Raw genomic sequence first — 19592 nt, 5'->3', positions numbered from 1 at the left:
GCGATTTTAGCATTTGGGACGATGCATCCCAAATGCAAAAATACCGGTGGCAAAGGGGCGGATTCTGAGAATCTGCCCGTTTGCGACCGGTTTTTGGTTTGATGCATGGGGCCCTAAGGGCAATGTAAATCATGCATTGCAGTCCGGTACTGGAAACAAATTTCTAATTAACTGAAATTAACTGAAGGTATCAGATAAGGGGCCAGATGTATCAAAGGGTTTTGCCCATTCTGTGTCTATGGGGAAATGTGTTGATACATATGGCGATGATCTCAATGCCTTAATTTCGAGGTCTCAGGTTATGGTTGAAGATTTAAATGGGCCCAGGAAATTCCAACACCATGGGGGAGGTACTCAGCAAGGTAGTAAATACCTCTTATTCTACGTTTTCACTCGCAAAAGGGTCGTAACATATGGCATTTGTGTCTACTGTACTGAATCCTTCATGCCTCTGTCACTAACAGGCATTTATCCCCCTGTAAAACCGTGACAGGTTCTGACCTGTAGAATTGACTGGGAGAAATCGTAGACTATGATATTAATCTCGTCCTTTAAATACTTCATGCAGAGAACTTCACAGAGTTTGGAATTCCAGTCCCTATTCACAGAGAAATATGCATAGGGATTATAATTCAGCATCATGACCCTAATCAGGGACTTGGTGTGTGGTAAGAATTATTAACATGGCATAAAAACCTAAACCTGTTGCACTTTACATTGCCCCATTGTCTAACGAAGACATTTTGACTGTTCTCTTTAGAAACTGCGCATAGGAAATAGGAGCAGAACAATAATATCTTCTCACTGAGATTAGTTGTTTATTTTCACCATGAACAGAAAGCTTAAGACACACTATTTGAGGTGGATTTGATCACCGAATAACATCGATTATATTGTATAGGTTAAGAATAGTGCTGTACTTCGGTCCCCTGTAAAACATTTTGCACATTGCCTTCGCTAAATCCTTGCAGGTCCATTTGTGCAATTTGTTTTCATTTGTATTTACACTACTGATCAGGTGTATAACTTGTCTAACTGTTTATCTAAAGACTGTACCTAATATGACCTTTTTTCAGTTGAATTCATCCATCATATGCGCAGTGTAAATTATCCCTGCCCGAATTGTGTGTCAATTAATTCTAATTCCATACATTTATAAGTCTACATCACATATTCAGCTAAACATTAACTATATTAACTCGAGGAATAAACTCATATTACAGCTCCTGTCTCCCATGCTAATAAGGCCGGAAGCTGATTACTTTGCAGCTCTGCTGTGTGATGTTGCGTTTTGACTTCGCTTAGTATTGTGTTGTTTCATGTTATGATGTGAATATTAATTGTTGAGACCAACCTGCCCATGCGATGACATATGATGGTTTAAATCATCATCTATAGTCTAATAGTTCATTATAATGCTTTCTGTTGCCTCAGATGTTTTTAATGTTGTGAAAATAACCTTAATTACTTTGCAAGAAATTCATTATAGACAAATTATTGCAAAATTGGCCTATATCTTCCCGCTAGGACAGCACAATACACCACAAGGGCACAACATGGCCAAAGCTATATTCTTCATTATTAAATGGTCTGTATGTGGATGAGCTGCTTAATTAGAAGGAATTTTTAAATTGCATCCTCTGAGAGCAAATTGGGCCAAAATTGATCAGGATTTGGCGTGTGTTATTGCATGCAGGGGATGTAGAGAGAAATGTGATTAGACAGAGTGTGCCCATCAGTCCCTTTCGCAGGATCGAGCATGGGGCTGTGGAGCCGTGATGGAGGAAATCAATACCATTGAAAGCAAAATTGGAGGGCTGTCAAATCAACTTAATTCCTATTTTCTGAGTGAGTGGAGCAGGAACACCTCATGCACATGCTAATAACCAAATTACTTTGCTTTAACTCTGTTAGTCAGTTCAGTTGAAATCATGCGTTCAATTTTGTTTTAAAAGAAGATCTATATTCTAAAATCCATCAACTTGGAGAAAAAGTCTCTTGTTCTCCTTTCGCCATGAAACTTTTATGTACAATACATTTGCAAGTAATATAGAGGAACACTTGAAAGTGTGCAAGAAGGATGCTTTCATTTAATCTTGTGTATTTATTCCACTAACTAGATGTTGTAGTCCTGTTGATGTTGAAATATCTACAGCGCTTTATTTCCATGATTATTTTTTTCTGGTCTGCTGTTAGCCTTTTACAAAATGTATATGTACAATATACTTATAGGGTCTTTCAGTCAGCCCTCCTCATCCATTCATCTTTGATTGTGTCTTTCAAATTGTTCTTTCTCCCTCTACCGCATATGGTATGGGGCAATTGGTCAGCCCACTAAGACATTGGCTACCTCCAATGAGACTCATGGCATTCTGCACATTCACAAAGAGCACATCCACCCACAAAATAGCTCTCTGAAATACCAGGGACTACTATGACAATGTGTGCATTTTGAGAACCCCAAAAATATTTTTCCCGATAGCCAATGTTTTTTTTTCACACTGATGAAGGCTCGTTCGCTTCACTAATAATAAAGTGTATAACAAAAGAAAAGCCTAGTTAAACCAAAAGACTGGGGATCAGTTGCAGATGGTGCAGGTAAACACGGTGGGGTGGGGTGAGGAGGGAGAAGGGGAAAGTCGACAGATGACGTAATAAGGAAAATTAAATAAATCCTATTCTGACGTCGGTCGACTTCCCCCTCCCCGCCCCACTGCCTTTACCTGCAACGACCAGAACTGCTGGGGATCATTGGCAAACGTGTTAGATTTGCAAATTCTTATTCTAATATTGATATTTTCGCAACAAACAAATTATAGAAGAATTTCTTCATTTATTGTTTCACAGGAGCAAAAGTATTTGATAACAAGTCCTAAAGCAAACGCTTTTGTAAGGCCAATTCATCTCACACAATTGACTGCTTTTCCCTCCCCCTAATGATTTCAAACACAGCTTGTGCAGAAGAGTGATTTGTAAACACTGAACGTCAGAACTGCTCTTATGTCTTTGCTGAACCCCTCTTTTTCCACCTTTGTGGTGTATAGCTGCTGATGTCAAGACAATTGTTGTTGATACTGCCTTGGACCTAACCCAGCCCAAACCACAGCTGCCTTTCAGAATTGTAAGGATGCACAAAGCAGGATGTGAAGCAAGAAAAACTCCCCTAAGACCTATATTACTTTCCCAAACATTCAATCTAATATGGGTTAAAGTACACGTCTAACTTTACACAATTATAACATTCAAATACACATGAACATGTTCTTTTTTTAATATTCATTTTATTTTTCATTCTTATTCATTTCTATCTGTTTATAATCAGTACATATTACTCTATATCTTTTATATTCACTAGAAAAACACTTTAAAAAAAAAAAATTAGTACAAAAAGGATTTCACCTATATACAGTGTAAACCAACTGTATCTGCCCCCAATAAATAAATCAGTCAAATATCAAACACATTCATTCCTCACACTCGCTCACAGACATACAAGACACTTATACACTCTTGGGTATAAGGAACACATAGATGTAAAATGTTATCAATGGACAAATTCGATGACCAAAGCCAAAAGGTCTGGGCGCACATGGTCTACGCATGTTTCGGTGGAGTAACACAACAGTGAACCACCATTATCAGGACCTCGCCCAAATAGAATACAGTGTCACCAGAACAATTCAAAGTTGGGGTACCTAAAGAACAACAACAGTAAACATTTTTATCAACCCATACTTTGTTAGGAAATTACTATGAACAATTGATCATACCATCTCATTATTTAAGAATGAAAAGGGAAGAGGAAAGAACCAAGGAAGTTGCCCACTTGAGTACATATCTGTAAAATTGCTCTATTCAAAAAGAATATACAAGTCTCCTGGCGGTCTACTTACCAAGGAGTCCTCAAAATGTGAAGCAAAAGATACTAGAGGCAGAGGGGGTAAGAGATACCCCAGAAAACCCCATATTGTTCCATGCAAAAACATGTTTATGAAAGTGACACAAAGGTGAATATTAGGTTGGCATAGATTCATAAATGCCATGCTGGCAAGAGTCCTAAGGTGTGAAGTCTAAAGAAATAGCCACACAGTTTATAGAGCTAACCCCAGTTTGACTTACTAGTTTCAAATGGGTATAATTCCCATTCTCCAAAATAAACAGATTTGAGCAATGTGGACTACGAAGTCTGTGTCAACAATGGCTGTCCGTCCCCTACAAGGAATATAATATTAAATGCTGTATATGGGTTTTGGGCTTCTTAAGTTGAGGTGTCCGTACCTCCTAACTCAGGATGGGGGCTTGGTTCTAGATAATTTATTTGGTATGTTGTTGATCTGCAGCACCGATGTATATACAATTCTACAAGGGGGAAATACGTTTTGTTATGTTGTGCTTTGTTTTAATATACAGATATTCACACACTGTCATGGACCCCTCCATAGTAACCTCGGATAGATAATGAATTGTCAAATACTCACTTCAATGCATGTGTGTGCTGAGTTGTATGTACTTGTTCACGCAAACAGAGAGTGAGTCACACTCTGAGCCGTTACACTGGGGAAATACTTATGATATGTCCTGATGTTCTCAGCAGGCTAAGACCTCCATAAATGTACCTAAAAGAAGGTTGATGAAAATATAACTGAAGGCATAATATCCAACAGAGTGCCACCCTGTCTATTATCTGTGAGAAAGTGTCAACCATACATGGCCTCTACTATTATCTCTGCCTCTACTATGTTGTACAGCTAAAACTCTTTATGGTACTAGGAATGTTACATTTGTCTGACCTGCTGTGTGAATGGAAAATGCAACTGTCGCAGTGCTAACACATACTTAAAGCTAAACCGGAAAATTATCGATGCCTAGCAGCTATTCTCATGCGGTACGATGTCTAACACAGCATCCTGATGAAATCTGATGCGTAGCACGGAGATTATATATGTGCTGTCCGACAAGTTTGTAATATTATGAGGAGCTGATTCATAGTTACAAGGCATGCGAAATCGCAACTGTAGTATATTAATCGAATAGCGTGCATACCAATGGACATATGAGGCGGCCCATACGCTCTAGATATACTAGTGTAGGTGTCCCGGCACGGTACTATGAGACTAATATACTTTGCAATAATTTATGCGGAGATGTTATACCTGCTGTCTGACAGGTTAAGCGAACCCTGCCATCTCCTTCTAATATCATGAGAAGCTGGTGCATAGTTATACGACATGTGATAACACAACTGTAGTATAATAATCAAATAGCGCGCATACTAATAAACATATGGGGCAGACCCGACGTTCTTGGTATACTAATGTAGGGGTCCCATCACAATACTATGAGACTGATATACTTTACGATAATTTATACATATTGGCGAGTGTGAGCATATGTTCTATCAAACAAGACTCAGTAGACCCTACATAGTCATAAAATCCTGTCTAGTTGCTCACCCGCTCTCTGAGGAACCTCCTCTGCTTTTCTGCGCATCCATCTCAAACTGCTGATTATCACTGGCGCTAAATTCTGGCTTTTAAATTATAGCTGTGCATGCGCAAGGCACTGCGTCGCCTCATGCATCATGTCGTCATGAGCTACCCTCCGAAGGTAGCTGGCCCGGTATGCAAAGATATTCTAACACCATCTTGGCATGGTGGATAGTGGACTACACCCTCAGCCGCTAAAATTGAATGAAAGTAACTTCTCATTATGACAATAGCCTTTAATTATGTGCTACTGGTAATATCAAGTACAGCCCTTGCCACTATTAGGACAATGTACAGTGAAAAAGATGGAATAATAGGAAAAAATACTCACTATCTCGGGTGCCACAGGATGCCTTATAAGTTATAGCTGCACATACGCAAGGCACTGCATTGACTCTAGTGTCATGTCCTCATGTTTAAAATCCAAAAGGGACTGGCCCAGAAGTTGGAAAATAAATGGACACCATCTTAAAGTGGTGAATAGTAATAATAGCCCTCGACTGCTGGACTAAATGAATATAAATTAGTATTATGACGGTAGCCCTACTACACAGGTTACCGATAATGTCAAATACAACCCTTGTCACTGTTAGGATAATATGTGGTCAGCAAGATGGAATAACAGGGAAAAGTGCATGCTAACACCACTATTTGCATACTCCTATTGGAACTGGTCACAGAACCAACGAATTAGTGCTATAATCCAATCGGAAGTTACGCAACAACAGGGGTTAAATAGTGAACCCACTGTACCCATGAAGGGTTATCCTATATAATGATCACAGTCCACAAAACAAGGAGAAAAAATGCACCCGATAAAAAAATGAATCACTGCAGGCCAGATAGACTGATAAGCTATACATAACAGAGTAGCGATCAAAATTAAATAAATATCAAAATATCACAAAAGGAACTCATCTACACAGATATGACCGGTACATCACATTACCACAAGGCATCAAATAAAGTATAGAAAAGACCTATTATATCATACCTGGTAACAAAAACCTGAGAAAGCCTATGGATTGTTAACCAATGGACCTTCGTTGAATCCGTCCTTTATATTATCAAAGGTAAAAAAACAGAAGGTTTCCCATCGTTTCCGAATTATTTCAGTAGACAGACCTGGTTTAGATTTGATTTTCTCAAGAATGCACTGACGAAGATCATGTTCACCATGGTGCTTCTCCAAACAATGTGCAACCATGGGAGCTGTAACTCTTTTAGTACGAACAGCTGATTTATGCTCGCTGTTCCTAGTGCGGAACTCTCAGCTGGGTTTTTCCTATGTATGCCAAATCACATGGACACAGGAAGATATATAGCACTGAGATATCCATTCACTCACCAATATACTCATGCACACAGTCAAAGGTCCATACAGCTGTTTCTACATGCACTTTTGAAGCCATACACCTAGGGAATCAACTGCTCACACATCTATGCACAGAGTTATACACCTCCCAGCCACCCACACACATACTCAGTCTCCCATACAAATACTTGGGCAACCATTCAATAACCCATATAGTTACTGATATAGCTACTGATTTAAACATGCAGCAGTTTACAGAAGAACATAAATAATGATTGCCAAATTAAGACACTTTAATCACTAACCCATGCACTCAGTGAGACACATTTAATCATTCTCTCATACAGTCAGTCATGCACCTACTAAATCCTTCATCCAGACACTTATACATCCACTCATTCTTCAATATGTAAGACATATTTTAACTTTACAGAAACATACAGTCACTGGGTGTTGTCATCAGTGATGTCATCAGTGATGTCATTTGAGATGTCATCAGTGATGTCATCAGTGATGTCACTGACCATGTCATGAATGATGTAATATGTGACATCATTAGCAGTGGATTGCGGGTCCGCGATATATAGTTAGTGCAACTAACTATATATGGAATTTCAATGGTTTTGTGCAAATAAAATAAGGTTTTTTAAATGCTAATCCCTAACTATATATGGTCTATAACCTATGGTTTTTTCAGTGAATATATATATATATATATATATATATATATATATATATATATATATATATATATATATATATATATATATATATATATATATATATATATATGTGTGTGTGTGATGTTTAGGCACCTGCAATTACTAAGATCTCCTATTTTGATAGGTTTGCCCTTGTATGTAATGATATCAGTGACCATTGTTGTATTACAGGCATGACACGAGCCACATCTGTGGTTCACCAAAATAGGGGGTAATACAGTGAGAGTGGTGTGCTGGTGAATCTTGTGGGCTTCTTTCCTCCTATGTACTAGAATATCTCGGAGATTTTTATTTCTCCTATATGCTACTAAGGGTGGTGTACATGTACATTGATGATTTTCCAACTCTTGGCAATTATATTCTTGATTTTATAGTTTAGGTCAGAATGATTGATGACGCATACTGTCTGATCTTTTGGAGCACGAGTATTGCCCTGTAAAAGGTCCTCTCAGTTGTAGTACTTAGCTCTCTTAAAGACCATTTTGACCAATCGGCTAGGATAACCTCAGGCCAGAAGACGTTTTTTAAAGCGTCACCATGAGTATGGTACAGTTACTCCTTAAACGTAAAAATTCTCCAAAGGAAATCAAGTCCTTCTGATGTTGTAAGACAGTATTTTTGACCGTAGGCTTTCTAAAAAAAACTCGCTGATAGACTGATGTAATCAATAAGGAGCAGGAACTGGTGATTAATAAGTTACTTTATTTAAGATAAGTTGTTAAAATATAAATGATAACCCCATCAGGAGCAGCTGTCCTGCTGCTCAGCCCTCACCCAACTGACATTCACAAAGCACTCACATTCCAACCACCCAACATTCCACAACACAGACATTCTAGCTGAGCAGCAGGAAGACTCAAGATACAACATATCTCCCTTCGTTATAGGAACAATAGCATTGTGATGTCCTCCTGCTCAGCCCTCACCCAACTGACATTCACAAAGCACTCACATTCCAACCACCCAACATTCCACAACACAGACATTCTAGCTGAGCAGCAGGAAGACTCAAGATACAACATAGACCTTCATCTGAACCCCGGATCACTATGTCAAGAAATTCAACTTCTACAGAACTAGAAAGTGATGTGAACTTTAAATTACTGTTGCTGGCCTTGAGCCACTCAATGTATTCCCCAAGGGTGTCACTGTCTCCCTTCCAGATAAATAAAATATTGTCAATGAAATGCTTCCAATGACTGACATTCTCAAAGAAGGGAGCTGCCTCAATGAAGATATTTCTCAGTTCCCATTCACCTATATAAATGTTCGCTATGCAGGGCGTGCATGACGCTCCCCATACTGGTGCCCTTAATCTGTTGGTATATAAGGCCATTAAAGTTAAAAAAAGTTGTTCGTCAAGATTATTTCCAAGCAATTCAGTATAAGAGCGTCGGGTCATGCACCAGGTGTTCTGCTGAGGAGAGTGGACACTGCCTGTAACGCTTGAGATTGAGGGATGTTGGTGTACAATGCCTCAATGTCAAGCGTCACTAGGAGGTCCCTGTTTTGATCAAATGGTAGTCCTTCGATTTTCTCAATGATGTTCCCTGTATCATGAATATATGAGTCATAATTCTTTGTGAGGGGACTTAGAAAAGTGTCAAAGTATTTGGAAAGTGTCTCTGTGCTCGATCCAATGGTGGAAATAATGGGACGTAGGGGGGGGGTCTAGGATATTTTTGTGAGTCTTGGGGACTCCATACAGTGCCAGTACTATGGGGCAAGATTTATTAACTGTATGGTTGCACCCCCATAGACATGGGGTGTGTCCCCCGGGCTACAATCACTCCTTCTGCTTTATTTAGAAACAAGTACTCTTGCTGGCAAATGAAGTCCTGTTCTAGCACCCTTTTGGTCATATCTTGGATGGTTGTGTTGAGTTTACCTAGCTCTCTGGGATAAGACTTCCTGTAGTGCTCTTTAACTGCCAGCATGGCAAGGATTTTGTCATTATATTTGGTTTGGTCCATAATCATGATCCCCCCACCCTTGTCATAAGGTTTAATGATGATGTTTTTGTTGTCTCTGATGTTGTTAAGAGCTTGGTGGTCTCCCAATGGCAAATTATGTTGTTTATATGGGAGAACTTTGGTGATGCGTAGTATTTCTTTTAATACAGTTTTTTCAAAGCATGATGTGAGACAACCCAGAGTGTTTTGGGGACTACCTATTCAATTCTCCTTTTGGATTTTAATATGGTGCTCTATCCCACAGAATATTTTGGTGAACTGTGATCTTTTCCCTGCTGCCAGATGAAAGATCTGGCCATTACTCGTGACAATGGAATTTACTGAAATGACTATGATACCTGACACACACAGCTACATTGGCCACAGTAAGTGGAAACCTGTTAAAATTAGAGAATGGCTTGCCAACTATGACATCTGTCTCGGTCCTCCTCACAGACACATACAAGTGTTATCCTACAGTTGTATCAGAAGGGGGTTTAAGAAGGAAATCTATGAAGCAAAGCATTGCAATCAAAACATTGAGCTGGTTGTGCTGCTGCAAGTCAGACTGTGAAGTGAATTGCATTCATACTTCATTACGTAACTAGAGTCAGTACCAGGCATAGTAGTTCTCATTAAATGGTCAGGCTGACTCGGCCGTAAACAGGGTCTAACTGAATCTAGAATTACAATGAATGCAGGAGTTTGCATTCACTTTAATTCTCCCCTCCTTAAGGATTTCACCAACTAATAGGGGTGAAATCTCTGGATGGGAACTTAGGGGACAATGAGGAATTTCTGATGGAACTGGGTATGTTATTCCTAAAATTGGATGTAATTTGTGATTTATCAGGGTATTGCTCTTATTGGGAAGATAATTTTGGGTTCTAAATAAACGATGCAGGTTTAAGGCAAAAGATGCTGTCGAACCTGAAAAGAAGCATGCCTCTGATACGTAAGTAGGATTTCATTAGCTAACCTGTAAATCAAGTTATGTTTATTACAATATTAGAGACTACTGTCAGCCCGGCGCCACGAACAACCAGGCAGCCAAGAGACACCTCCCAGGCGCCCAGTAGGCCACATCCAGAGACACAGGGTGGCAGAGGGGCAACACCGGTGGGAGCCACTGCCCAGCTAAAAGTCCCGCTGCTGACCACGTGCGCAGGCCTGAGGTGATTGCCGGTTGGGGGGAGCGCCGAGGGGAAACACTGCCTGATACTCACGCCGCCAATGCCCACAGCTGGATACTGACGGACCCCGGCACCCTAGAGACCACGGCTTAGCCGGAAACCCGGCTCATCAGGAAGCACGAAACCCAGATCAAGTCCGACTGCTCAGGTCACCTGCCGCAGCCACGGAGGGCCGCACGCACAGAACCATAGAGACTGCTGGGAGTGTAGGACACCGTGGGGTGACACTGCCAGCCACACGCAGCCCATAACTCCGGAGCCCTTGGAACCACGGCGCAACTGAACACCCGACGAAGCAGGGGGTAAACGAGGAGCCCAGAACACGACCAACAGCGGGAGGGGTACAGCATAACCCACTGCCAGAGTCCTGAACGGGATAACGGCTGCCACCGACGCATGCGGCGCTTTGGACGGCACAACCACACAGGAGGCTCTAAGGTGACAGTAACCTGCCCTGGAAACGCCGCAAGACCAAGGACCACCACCCCACCCGGATGTCTGGAGGTGCCGGGAAGCGCACAGGAACGGGGAACACGTCCCAAAAGGGCAAAATGGACAAGTCGCAGAAGCAAACGGACGCAGATCCGGTAACGGCCAGACTGGACTCGGTGCTGGCGGCCATGGAGCGCCTGGAAAGTTCCATCCAATCCACCCGGACATCCCTGGAGGCGAAAATAGACGGAGTCGCCATAGATCTCACGCACTTGAAAGAGGACCATAAGAAACTGGCCGAGCGCACCAAAACCCTGGAAACCGCAGTGACAGACATAGACCCTCGTGTCGCCCAATCGGACAAACATATTAAGGACCTCCTCAACAGAGTGGAATTCCTAGAGGACAGGGCAGAGGATGCAGAAGGGAGGGCGAGACGCAACAACGTCCGGATAGTAGGTTTGCCAGAAAAATGGGAAGGCAAAGATCCGACCGCCCACGTAGAGGACTGGCTACGCACCCTGTTACCCGAAGGCACCCTCTCGCCATATTTTGTGGTGGAACGGGCGCACAGAGTCCCGACCAGGCCGCTCCACACTGGCTCAAACCCACGCCCTTTTCTGATCCGAATCCTGAACTATAGGGACCGGGACACTGTACTACGAGAAACCCGAAAACTGGGCACCATTCAAGTTGAAAACGCGAACATAATGTTTTTCCCAGACTATACAATCCAGGTGCAGCGCCAGAGGCAATCATTCCTGATGGTAAAACGGAGGCTACGCCAAATGGGGCTTACATATTCCCTCCTTTTCCCAGCGAAACTCAGGGTGATAGCGAATGAGAAGACACACTTCTTTGACTCCTCGGAGGACGTGGAGGCCTGGCTGGACAACGGGACGGACAAGAGCACGGGGAGGTCAGGAAATCCGGACAGGCCCAGGAGACACAGAAGACCCAAGAGGAGACGTGGCGCCAGGTCACCCTCCCCCGCGGCCAGCGGCACCCAACATAGCGCGAGCCCACCGGAAGAGGACATACGCAGAGAACAACAGAAAGCCCTGCGGATGGTCTCGGAGCTCAGCGGCTCCCCGACACGGCGTTCCCCGCCTGCCACCAGCCCTAGAACATCACCGAGTGACGATGAGGCGATATATGGTCTCCCGGATTCGCAACTCTCAGGTGGGCTGCCAGACATCACCCCACAAACGTCGGATCTGTACGGCTGAAGAAGTGCCATAACACGGGGCTCTCAGCGAGGGAAGCATTGACAAGGCGCTGCCCGATGGCAACGGACACCGAACCTGCAGTAAGTCATGACGATGTCACACTTGCAATTATCCACTGTGGGGCAGACGCCCCAAGGAACCCACACCACGGGGGCCACCACCACTTTGCAGGGTCCCCATGGGAGGGCGAAGATTACCAACTACAAGCTTGACCAGAGCAGTGGCCCCGTGTCTTTACGAATACACTGTTCGATAGCCGGTGGGCCGGCCGATTGGCCACTCAGACTAACGAACACACCCCCCTGGGAGGGCGCTCACGCCTTCATGCTCAACAGATGCACACTGGCTGCTTGGACTGCGTGATGTATAGCAACCCCCCAGAATGGATTGTTCGCACTTTTCGCAGAATGTTTGGACGGCTGCCCGTTTGGCAACCGACCCGATGGAGTTACCCCCAGTTAATGTTTACCCCCCTTCTCCCTATTGTGAAACGCTGCATGCATGGCTCGCAGGGGTGCTCGCTGGACTATTCCAAGGGCTGCTCGGACAAAGGAGGAGGTACTCTGACACTGAAAGCCGGAGGGCCTATTGGGAGGGTGCTTGGAGCGAGGGAGGGAACGGGTGTGACTGCCTTGCTGAATGCTGATGGCTGAAGTCAAAATGTGTACCTGGAATGTGCGCGGAATACACACACCCGCACGCAGGTACATGATTTATTCATATCTGAAGAGACACAAGGTGCAGATAGCACTCCTACAGGAGACGCACCTGACAACCCCAGAGGTACACGCCCTGCGCAGGCGATGGCGAGGTCAGATCTATGCGACTGGGTTCTCCTCTTACGCCAGGGGGGCACTGATATGGGTGCGACCAGGGCTCCCGTTTGAAGTTGAGGACTCACACATAGACAAGGAAGGGAGGCTGGTGGCAGTGAAAGGACGCCTGGATGGACGACCGCTGGTGGTGGCGTCGCTATATGCCCCTAACACAGACCAACAGAGGTTCCTGGAAATGGTGTCCACAACCCTGGCGCACTGGCACGGGATCCCCTGGGTATTGGGGGGGGATTACAATAGCGTATTGGATACCACACTGGACCGCTCATTCCCACCTCTACCCAACGCACCAGTGGTGGGTGCCATGAAAGCTCTTATAGCCTGGGCCTCACACTGGAACTTACATGATGTGTGGCGCCACCGGAACCCAACGACCAGGATATATTCGTACTACTCAGGAGCTCATACCCTGCACACCCGGTTAGACAGATTCATGCTCACAGATGATCTACTCCCACTGGCGACGGAGGCGCTATACATGGGTAGGACACACTCCGACCATAACCCACATATGTTGACGATCTCATGGGCACACACACGCCCCCCTGTCCCCAACTGGAGGCTGCAGCCGGACCTCCTGCTAGACGCACCCTTCCGGGACTCACTGTTCGCACACATTGTACACTACTTCGAGGATAATGCAGGTACAGCCACCTCTCTGCTGATGGAATGGGAGGCGTTCAAGGTGGTCATTAGGGGACAATGCTTGGGCACGCAGGGGAACCTCAAACGGCAGGTGGAGAGGGACTTACACAGGGTGGAGGAGGAATTGAGTCGACATGAGCGGGACTCGGTGGGAGGACACACCACTGGGCTTCACAAAGCGCAGGCGGCCCACGAAAAACTGCTGGAGAGGCTCAGATGTCTGAACTTCGAGGCTCACGCGGCGAGCACACACGACAGGGGGGACAATCCCGGCAAGCTGCTGTCGTGGCTCATCGCTAGAGAAGATCGGACACAGCCAGTCACAAAAGTACTAGGCGCGAATGAGGTGCCCTTGCACACACAGTCAGAGATACACGGAGCGTTCACCGCGCACTACAAAGCACTGTATCGCTCTTGCCTACCCACGCCCGCCCCGGACACGGAGGAGTATCTTAATCAGATACTGCTGCCGACACTCACCGATGCCCAACGTACCGTCCTAGCGGCACCCATAGCTCCCGAGGAGCTCCGGGAAGTCATAGCGGCGCTCTCCAACGGAAAGTCCCCCGGCCCAGACGGACTCCCAGCGGAGTTTTATAAAGCATACCAAGACCTCCTGATCCCTGAACTCGTAAAACTGTATGAGACAGCTCTGGACGACTCCTCCCTGCCCCCATCTCTGAGTGAGGCTACACTGGTCTCCCTCCAAAAAAAACGGGTAAGGACGGGGCACTTATGGGCTCATATAGGCCCCTTGCCCTCTTAAACACAGACTACAAAATACTAGCTTCTATGCTAGTGAGGAGACTGGCCCAATACACACCTACCCTGGTCCACCCTGACCAGAACGGGTTCGTACCCACACGCAGCACATCGCATAACATCCGCCGGCTATTTAGAGTGCAGGAGTACGCGAGAGGCCCTTGGCCACTATCAGGTTGCATAGTATTGGACCTGGAAAAGGCATTTGACTCGGTGGAGTGGCCGTTTCTTAGGGCGGTTATGCAAAAGTTTGGCCTGGGAGACGCTTTTCTGGACATGGTGGGTCTCCTATATCAAACGCCAACAGTTCGGGTCCGGATAGGGGGCCTGCTATCGGAGGCCATACAGGTGAGGCGGGGCACACGGCAAGGCTGCCCGTTATCACCTCTACTCTTCTCGTTGGCCATGGAACCGCTGGCGGAGATACTGCGGATGCAGGGCGCCGAGTGGGGCATCCCGTTGATAGATGGGGTACACGCAGTTTCCCTGTATGCCGACGACCTACTCCTCTACGTCAGGGACCTAACACGGATACCACCGGGACTAACCGGCGCCCTCCGCGAATTCACAACACACTCGGGACTGAGGGTCAACTGGGGTAAATCTGGGGTCTTCCCCTTTCACCCGGATATGCAGGAATACGCAGTGCAACTAGGGGACGCGACACTGACATGGTATGCCGGCACTTTTAAGTATCTGGGCATCCACATATATAGAAATGCAGCAGATATACTGGATGGCAACCTGATTCGAGCCATAAATTCCTTGCGGGCCCAGATCCAATTCTGGGGCACGCTCCCGCTCAATGTCCCGGCCAGAATCACCCTGACTAAAATGGTAGTCCTACCTAGACTCCTGTACTATTTTTCGAACATACCGGTGTATGTCCCGGCTCGGGTCTTTAGAGACTTGGAGACCCTAACACGAACACTGATCTGGAATGTGGGGAGACCAAGGGTGGCCCTGAAGAAATTGTATGCCCCGACGGCCTCGGGGGGACTTGCGGTCCCGAATCAAGAGCACTACTACCTTGCCGCGCAGCTCCAGTGGGTGGTGGCCTGGCTTGCGGGTAGGAACCTAAACGACACGGCCTCGACAGTCCCGGCCCTGACCCATGCAGGAGCCCTCGCACTATTCCACCCACTCAGAGGAGCGACACGCGAGACGCAGCTACACCTAGCAGTGGCACTGAGATGCTACAGGCGTGCACTGCGATTGACCAGGGAAACTGCCCCCTACGCACCAGCCCTGCCGCTAGAGGGACTGCCAAGGCCTGGGGGAGTGGTGACTGCAGCACACCTACAAGACTGGGCGCAGGTGGGGCTTGAGACACTGGCGGACTTGTATGACGACGGGACCATGGTACGGTTCGAGGGGCTGGTGGAGAATCCGGGACTGCCAGCGGGACAATTCCTGATGCATGCATCAATGATGCGGGTCCTAACGGAACACTGGGGCGATATGTCCGTGGAACCCGAGACCCACCTCTCAATACAATACCTACATGTAATGGGGGCAGGGTCGCACGTTGTGCACTGGCTAACGCAGGCGCTGAGGTCCCACACAACGGCCTCCCTTCAGTCGCTCAGGGACAGATGGACCACTGACAGGGGGAGGGACTGGTCGGACAAAGAATGGGAAAGGATCCTAGAGGGGCCGCAACACGTTCCCCGCAACTCGAGATTCAGAATCATACAGTACTATATCATGCATAGAGCATACTTGTCCCCAGACAAGGTTAACCGCTACTTTGGTTTGAATACCTCCAAATGCCCGCGATGCGCGCTCCTAGATGCGGATCTCCTGCATGTGCTGTGGGCATGTCCCAAGCTCCGGACGTACTGGCATGATGTTACCGCGCTGTTGACAAAAGGGACTGCGCTGGGCCAACGTCACGACTGGGACACCTGTGTACTGGGCCTCCTAACCAGGACCAAACATAACAAAGCACATATGAGGTTCTGGGATCTGGGGCTGATAACCGCCAAGAGACTCATAACCCGCCACTGGAAAGCCGCGGAACCGCCCCTGACGAAACATTGGAGCGCCTCCCTCATCTATTGGGCGACCGCAGAAGGCACGGTGCTATGTAGGGAGGAGACGGCGGGGCGGAGGGCCATACCGATAGCTCAGGCATGGGAGGGCTTCCTGAGAGCATTCACCAGAGCCTGCCACGATAAAGGGATATTGTAAGGAGATGGTTCCTCCCCAGTGGACAGGGGGGGGTCAGGTCCAAACCACAGACTGAGTGGTGAGAGAGGGGAGTATCGGGAGCCACACATATATGGACATGAAATACCACCCCAGCGATCCACCGCCCACCCACATGACCTAAGCCCCCCCCCCCCCCCCACTGATCAGCGGAGCCCACATATACCGTCGGCCCCGCAGGTGCGCCCACACCCGAGACCCAGAGCTACTGCACACCACCGATACCTCCTCCCCCGAACACACTCAGGGCCAGCACCCCGCAAGTCTACTACACCCGAAAATGCCTAGGCAGAACCAATACTGCAGCACCCCCCCCCCTTACTCCGAGATCGGACTCTTCACACCCTCACCTACTTTCCTGTTTTCCCCAGTTTGAATTGGTGGCGTTTACGGCACAGGACACCCCCCAGTTGTCCACGCCGGATCTACCTTTCCCACCTACACCTTTCACTTTCGACACACGGCGACGACACACAGGAGTGCAGCACACATGCAAACCACGGCCGCAACCTTCAGCCTCACGGAGGCGGACTACTGAACCTCCTAGCCGGCCACAGTACATATGCAGGTTGTCTGGAACCGGGCCCGGCTGGTTATTCACACTACCGAGAGACAACTTGCTACATCACCAACCAGTGGGTCGCGAGTACCGGGGGCGCGGCTGGCCATCAAGCTGCCCGCCCTGACGGGTGAGGTCTGGCACCATAGTAAGGCGAACAGAGCGCATTACACTGTATAGAAGCAATGAAGCGAATGATTTGGTGAATGCAGGGACCGCCCCAAGATAATGGATGGTACTTATTAACAGTGAATGCATTTATTGGCTTTCTATAGTCGCCAACGTTCGCATTGATGATGTAAGAACTATTCCAATTGTTGTTTCCCCTTTGAATTAAGCACACAAGAAATGTAATTGTATGCCACATGTACCAATAAAACAGATTTAAAATAAAAAAAAAAAATTAGAGACTACTGTCAGAATTTGGTGAATTCCTTCAAATATAATGTGGGAATCAGGATTCAGACATTTCTCAAACATTATTTTAGGGTTGTGTCACTCTGCAACTTTATTTAAATTGTGTTCAGAGCCACTATCAGTTATCTTGTTTCTATCATATAATACTCAAATGAAGGCACTACACAATCAAATGTAACACATTTAGAGATAATAGAGAAATAATAAATAATCATCCTGATAATATTGGGTGTAATACGTTCTTGCCATTTTGAGACTTTGCCACAAAGAAAAAATATACACAGGTTTGTCTCATTTTATCCGGTCATAAATCCAAAAGTTAAATGTGTTTGTTCTGCAATCAAGACACTGGGGATAAGGCGCATTAGTAAAGCCAGTCGGTCTGGGTTTGTTGCGCTAACACATTAGCTCATTGGAGCAAGGCGCATGGTGGGACCTATTGGGAGCAGACCGAGCTATCGTTGGAATGTTGTGGATGTTTTTCCGATAATGTAAAATATTTCAAAGGATGGCCATAGATAGGAGGTATCAGAAAGCTTCCCTGCTTAAGCTCCCATGACAAGTGGTCTGGTACATAGTTACAGTAATGCATGGATCAGTATTACCAAAACTGAGCAGGTTCATTATTACCAATACTTAGCAGCATTACCACACCTTTACTAGGCCATTACAGCTTTTGCATCTGGAATGGGAATACCATGCAAACATTGGTGTTTCTGCACTTATTTCCACGTTATTCCCACTTTTTTGACTAACTTTCCTGTGGACATTTCGCCTTTGAGCGGGTAAAACATCTGTGTCTAAATTACTGCACCTTTAGTAGTCACAATGTAAATATTAGTGGCACTATCCTGATTGCAGGCACACCTGTAATCAGGCCCTAAAAGGTAATCTCCAAGAAGCTTCTATCTACATCACTCTATGGTGGTTCAGCTCAGTGCAGTTTGTAGTTTGAAGAAGTACATTTTAAGCAACACCTTAATATAGCCTCCCAACAGTGGAAATAGTAGACAGATATCCAAGAGTATTAAACAGATTAGTGGCTAAGGTGACTTGGCATCCTGGATTTGCAAGGGCATTCTTGGTTGTTAATGTGAGCATAGCAGAAATTGTATAAATATGTCCACATGTACGTCACCTTAAAACTTTACTTACAGAACATGGGACCATGCCTTCCTAAGGTCAATGAATCTTTGCCAGCATATTAGAATGAAGCAAAAAGCAGACATCATTATTTGCATTTGATATTCAGCCAATAAAGAGAGGTTTGGTGAAGTTACAAATGTTTATTGTTCTCTTTAAGTGACTAGTTAGTATTTTTGTTCATTTTATTCAGATTAGTCAAATAGATCCAATTGTAGAAATTATCAAAAATTAGTTTAGATAAAACAAGCATAGAATAAAAGCTTGCTCCCTTCAGAATTCAGACCCTATTCTATTCTAAATGACCTATCCTATCCTAACAAAAACCTGTAAAGAGTTCCCCTTGGAAAAGAGCAAGTATAGTCTAGAGCAAAGTCAAAAAACTAAGAAAGGTAGAACTCCCCATAAAAGGTAGTTCTGGAGACTCCAACCAGCTGCAATAGCAACCGTCAAGACAGATAGAAGGGAAGAACCACAGCAGTAGCTATGATTGACATAGGGACAGAAAGTGTCCTCACTTAGAGCAAGGATAATCAAAGAATTTCACCATTAGCAATAGCTCAAGGTAATTCGAGCAAGCATGGCAAGGTAGGAGTGCATAGACTGCCTTAATGCTAGCTAGAAATACATACTATATGGAAAAGCCACAAAACATGTTGCTAAATCAGGTGAATATGTCATCAACGGCAA

Source organism: Lissotriton vulgaris, chromosome 8 (assembly GCF_964263255.1).
Source record: "Lissotriton vulgaris chromosome 8, aLisVul1.2, whole genome shotgun sequence".
NCBI lineage: Eukaryota > Metazoa > Chordata > Amphibia > Caudata > Salamandridae > Lissotriton > Lissotriton vulgaris.
The sequence above is the reverse complement of the archived record's forward strand: the minus strand, read 5'-3'. Positions refer to the sequence as shown.